Source organism: Strix aluco, chromosome Z (genome assembly GCF_031877795.1).
Source record: "Strix aluco isolate bStrAlu1 chromosome Z, bStrAlu1.hap1, whole genome shotgun sequence".
Classification (NCBI taxonomy): domain Eukaryota; kingdom Metazoa; phylum Chordata; class Aves; order Strigiformes; family Strigidae; genus Strix; species Strix aluco.
This window is the reverse complement of record NC_133971.1, coordinates 50,940,599-50,946,984: the sequence shown is the minus strand read 5'-3', so window position 1 is coordinate 50,946,984 and position 6,386 is coordinate 50,940,599.

Below are 6,386 nucleotides of genomic sequence, written 5' to 3'. Positions count from 1 at the left end.
GTGTTGCATTTTTCATACCGATCAGCAAGAACTTAGAAAGCAAGATTTCAGTTAACTGTCCTAAAACCTAAATCCCCAACAGGAATTGCCTCAAAAGGTCGATCAGAGACGAGCCGGCTCCATCTGCTGCATGGCCTCCCCTGACCACCACACACAAAGCTCAAGACCTCCCCAGCCTGTCCCAGCCAGCGCCCCAGGAAGGTGCTGTCAGACCTCTCCGCTCCCCTGACAGCCCCCCGGCCAGCTCCCCGGCACAGGGCACACGCCGGCTGCAGGCTGCCAGCCAGCCTTAGGGACAGGGAGTCACTCCAGGAAAACTCATGTTTTCCCCAAAGACCAGGTTCTGCTCCGAGCCCGAGCTACTGCCACGAGCCCATAGCACCCTGCCTCTCCGCAGCACCCGAGGGGTGCAAACCCCGACCCGGAGCAGACACCAGCCCTGTCCCACCTGCTTCACATGGCATCCCTGCAGCCACAGGCACCTCCTGAAAGGGGGGAACCTGCGAGAGCAGTTTTTAAATGTGTTTCCACGAAGACCAGGCAATTACAGAAAAGAGATTTCACAGGGAGAAAACCAGAGAAAAGGAGGAGGAGGAAGTCGGTCTGCCTGGCTACATGAAATCGGGGTGAGAACAAGCAGAGATGCAGGGCAGAGCAGAACTGAACAGGAGCTTGAAAGCGACGGGAAGAAAAAACAGGCAAGATGAACTACACAGGTGTTCTGGACAGGAGCTTGGTTTTGTTTAAATCTTGATTAATTCTTCCTTATCAGTTATTCTGATGATTAATTCTATTTCCACATGGGCATTTTGTCAACATTTAAGAAGATGCACAGGAGACCCCAGGAGGAGCCCCAACACTCACCTAGGAACGAGGTGACGATCTGCAGACCGACAGCACATCAGGCGGGACAAGCTTGCAAAGAAGAACGATGGCAACCAGTTACATCACGTTTACAGCAATCCACAGCTACATGCAGTGAAAAGCGACTATTTTATGCAGAGCTGGTGCAGAGCAGAGAGCTGGAGATGAAGAAGCGGCTGACGGGGGAGGCTGAAGCAGTGCCACCCACGGCAGGAGCTCTGCCGGCTGTTTGCAGTCTCAGAGCAAGTGTTGCTGCCGGATTTCACAACCAGAAGCACTCCCAGGATCCCAGCACACAGAAACTTGTCCTTTAATTACTTTTCAATTACTTCTTGTACCTTCATTGTGTGAGACTTCTGCTCTGCCTGCAGATGTCAAGAGATTCTTTTCTGAAAGCAGAGCAGGGTCGTTCCAACTTGAAACAAAACAGGATTTGTCTTTTGGAAAAGGTGTAAATTAGAAGCTCAGCACAGAAACTGAACTTTGTCCAGAAAGCCAGAGGAGCAGCAGGGCTCTGCAAAGGGGCTGGGCTCCAGCACACCCCCATGCTCACCCCCCCACATCGCTCCCAGCACCCCCGAGCTGGGAAAAACTGTCCCGCAGCCAGAAGGCAAGAGCCCGCCTGGGCCAGCTCTTGCCCTCGGGCTCAATGCCGGTTTCTGATCAGCACCTCTTGGCTCTGGTGACTGGCACCTTCTGAAGCACCACTCTGAGGTGTTTCATCAGATTGAACCCACCCAACCCAAATCACCACAGAGAGCAGAAAATATTAAATGTGTCACCTCCTTCACACTTGAAGTAAAAATAAAGAACTAAAATTCACTTTCCCTGGGGTAACCTGACAGATAAACCCCGCAGACACAACAGACCCTTACAGACAGCAAAGACCCACCAAGTTCAAGGTAAAAGGACAAGCACAGACACACATCAGAACATCTGAACAGCCCGAACTGTGACAACAAAACTTTTTTTAAAAAAAATCAGAACCATGAAAAAGTTTGGGTTTTTAGACCAAAGCTTCCCCTTCCCCGGCGATACCACCACCCCCTCCAGGGAAATCGGCCCCAGCCCCTGCACTCACCCACTGCTAGGCCGGAGCCACCACCACTGGTGCTGGTGCTGGTGCTGGTGCTGGTGCTGCTGGTGCTGGTGCTGGTGCCACCTTTGCAGGAAGACTATTCATTCAGCCGTCCAGAACAAAGTGAGTGTTTTAAAAGGAGGAATTCCCACTTGCTGGGTGAACCAAACTCTCTTCCTGGAACATCCCTCAGTGCAGACCACAGAGAGCTGGAGGACCTCCTGCCTAGGCCGCCTCACTGCAGACCATAGGCCCTCGCAGACTGTCAGCAGGAAGTAGGCCCTGTGGGGGCCAGGGGACCCCTGGGGGGGCTCCAGCATGTTGTCCCCCCCCCAGCACCTGCCCACACTCCTGCCTGTGCCGTGAGTGGGGGATTTGGGAGCTGGGGGGATTCTTGGGGGGGTGTTATTGGGGTTCTGTGGGAGTTATTGGTGTCCTGAGGGGGTTATTTGGGTCCTAGAGGGAGTGTAATGGAGTCGGGGGGTGGGGGGTGTCCTGGAGGGGTTTGGGAGGGTTATTGGGGTCCTCGGGGGGGGTCTTGAGGGAGATATTGGTGCCTGAGGTGGGGGGATTGGGGACATCCTGGAGGGGGTTCTGGGGGAGGTACTGGGGTCCTGGGGGTGTTTTGAGGGAGGTATTGGTGGAGGGTCTTGGTGCTTGGGGGGTGTTATTGGGGTCATGGGTGAGTTCAGGGGCTTATTAGTGTCTGGGGGTGGGGAGGGGGGGGGCAGTGTCTAATGATCGTCTCCTGGGGGTGGTTTCTGGGGGAGATATTGGGGTCCTGGGGGACAGTAATGGGGTGCAAGAAGGGTCCAGTGGGGGCTGCTGGGGTACTGGGAGGGATCTTGTGGGGGATAAACACCCCCATAACATTTCAAAACACTTCCTATATCCCCCATATCCCCCCAAACCACTCCATATCCCACCAAATCACCCCCAAACCCCCATATCTCCCCAAATCACCCCAAAACACCCCATATCCCCTAAATCAACCCCAAAACCTCCCCATAACCCCCCAAACCCCCATATCTCACCAAATCCACCCAGATCACCTCAAAAGTTTCCCATAGCACCCCAAAACCCCACATATCCTTCCAAAATAACCCTTATATCCCCCATATCCCCCAAACACCCCCATATCCCCCAGGTCTCCCCCACATATCCCATCCAAACCCCCCATATACCACCAAATCACCCCCAAAACCCCCCATATGCCCCCAAATCATCCCCATATACCCCCAACCCCACCATATACCCCCATATCACCACAACCCCTCCATATATCCCCAAATCACCCCTAAAATTCCCCATACACCCCCATAATCCCCCATATCCCCCAAAACCCCCATAAACCCCAAATCACCCCCATATCCCCTCAACCACCCCCATAACACCCACAAACTTACTATACCCGCTAAACCTCCTCTATATCCCCAAATCAACCCACAACCCACCCATATCCCCTAAATCACCCCCCAAACCTACCCATATGCCCCCAAACCCCCCCATATCTCACCAAATCCCCCCTAAATGCCCCATATCTCCCCAAATACACCCAAATCACCTCAAAACCTTCCCATATCACCCCAAACCCTCCCATATCCTTCCAAAATACCACTTCTATCCCCCATATACCCCCAAACACCCCCATATCACCCCCAAATCACCACTCAATATCCCCCCAAACCTCCCCATATGCCACCAAATCACCTCCAAAACCACCCATATCCCCCCAAATCACCCGCCATATCCCGCCAACACCTCCCATATCACCCATATCCCCCCAAACTCCCCATATATCCCAAATCAACCCCAAAACCTCCCCATATGACCCCAAACCCACCCATATCCCCCAAATCACCCTAAAAACTACCCATATCTCCCCAAATCACCCCCAAACCCCCCATATCCCCCCAACCCCCCCCAAACTTCCCCATATCCCCCATTTTACCCCCAAACATCCTGTATATCCCCAGATCACGCCAATACCTCCCCACATCCCCTAAATCACCACCAAAACCTCCCCATAAGCCCCCAAACCCCCCATATCCACCCAACCCCCCCAAAACCCCCCATATCTCCCCATATCCCCACAAATCATCTCAAAACCTGCCATTACACCCCAAAACACCCATACCCTTCTAAAGTCCCCCTTATATCCCCCATATCCCCCCAAACCCCCAAATATCCCAGCAAATCACCCCCAAAAAACCCCATATCCCCCCAAACCAGCCCCGCATCCCCCAAAACCCCCATAACCCCCCAAATAAACCTAAAACACCCCCATATTCCCCCATATCCCCCATATGACCCCAAAACCACCTGTATCTCAACAAATCACCCCAAAATTCCCCATATCCCCTAAATCACCCCCAAAACCTCCCTATATCCCCCAACCCCCCCAAATCTCTCCTAAATCCCCCATATCTCCCCATATCCCCACAAATCACCTCAAAACCTGCCCATATCCCCCCAAACCCCCATATATACCCCAAATCACCCCCCCATCCCCTCAAACCACCATACCCCCCAAATCACTCCCCAAACCCTCATATCCCCTCAAAACACCATATACCCCCAAAGCACCCCAAAAACCCCCATATACCCTAAATCACCCCCAAAACCTCCCCATATGCCCCCAAGCCCCCCATATCATCCCAAATCAGCCCATGTACCCCAAATCACCCCAAAACTTCCCCAAACACCCCCGTGACCAACCTCCACTCCAGTGACCCCCACACACACCAGGGTACCCCCCGGACACCTGGGTTCCCTCAGAGTGGGGCTGGGGACTCCCCAGGTGCCTGGTTCCTCCCAAGACACCCCTCTCTGTCACTCTGTGTGTGTGTGTGTGTGTGTCCCAGGCACCATTATATTATTATTATAATTATTATAATATTATTGTATTATTATATTGGATGAGAAAAGGGGCTTCTGTGTTCATGGAGGTGCTGGGAATGCCGCAGCACGTCCTGGAAACATGAAGGAACGAAGGTCATTGGAACTAGGCGTCAGCATGGAGTCAGCAGGAGAAACCCTGCTGGCCCCACCTAATAACCTTCTGTGGTGAAATGACTGGCTGGGGAGACGAGAGGAGTGCGGTGGCCACTGTCCACCCAGACGTGAGGAAGGCTTTCCGCAGCGTCTGCCAGAATAGCCCCGTGGAGACGCTGAAGCAGCGTGGGCTGGCTGAGGAGAGGGGGAGGTGGGTAGAAAGTGGCTGACCAGCCAAGGCCAGAGGGTGGTGAGCAGCGGCACCAAGTGCAGCTGGAGCCCGGGAGCCAGCGGGGAAGCCCAAGGCAAGAGGCATTGCCAGCAGGTGGAGGGAGGAGGGGTCCTTCCCTCTGCTCCGTCCTGCGCTGGGCTCCCCAGGGCAAGAGAGGCGGGGCCATGCTAGAGAGGCGGGGCCATGCTGGAGAGAACGCCCAGCCTGTGGCCCCGCCCACTGTCCGTTGGGGTTGGGCTGTCAATCAGTTGGAGCCAACAGCCCCCAGCGCCGGCAGCACGGAGCTGTGCTGGCACAGAGCGGCACTGGGAGGAGGCAGGGTCTGGCCGAGCAGCGCTGACCAGGCTCCGGCAACCCGCTTCCCATCCTCGCTGTCACCGGCTGGGCCGCATCCTTGGTGCACAGCGAGGGTCCTCCTGTCCCGGGCAGGATGGGCCAGGCCAACGGCTGCTGCGGCTCCAGGTGGGCTCCCCCCGTGGCTCGGGGACAGGGGGGCACGGCCGGGCCCCGCAGCAGCGGCCTTTCTGATGCCTGCCGTGCTCTGCTCCGCAGGGACGCTCTCGCCGATGCAGAGCCGGTGCTGAGCGCAGATGTGCAGCTGACCCGGGGCTGCAAGAGGAGCGAGAGGCGCCTTCTCCTCCTCCAGGAGGAACTGGTGGTCACCAAGCTGCGGTAAGACCCTCCGACCCAGCTGCCCTTGCCCCATCCCTGGCCCCGGCTCAAGGGCTGGGACACCCTGGCCCCCGGCCCCAGGACCTGTGTGCTGGATGCACCAATGCCCATCCCAAGGGCAGGAGGGGAGCAGGGCTCTGCCCGGGGGGGCACCCCAAGGAGGCCACCTCCAGCTCACTGCCTGCCTCTGCTCTCTGCAGAGGTGGCACCACCCTGCGCCCACAGCTCCGCCTGGCCCTGGACCAGCTGTGGGTGCTGAGTGACGGGAAGGAGGCGGCGTGGGAGGAAGAGGTGGAGGGTGTCGGCAGCCGCGAGGAGAGAAGCTCCCTCATCTTCCTCTGGCCCAGGGGCTCCTGCACTGCCACTTTCGGGTGAGTCGTGGTGCCACGTCCCACGGCCGGGCAGGAGAGGTTCCTGTGAAGGGCCTCTGCCCTCCGTGCAGAGCCTGGGCAGGGAGCGGGCAGCACGCCGGCAGGGAGGGATGGGGGGCATTTCTGCGTCCTGCATCCCCTGGTCACCTTTTGATCCCCAGAAGGGAAGGGCCAA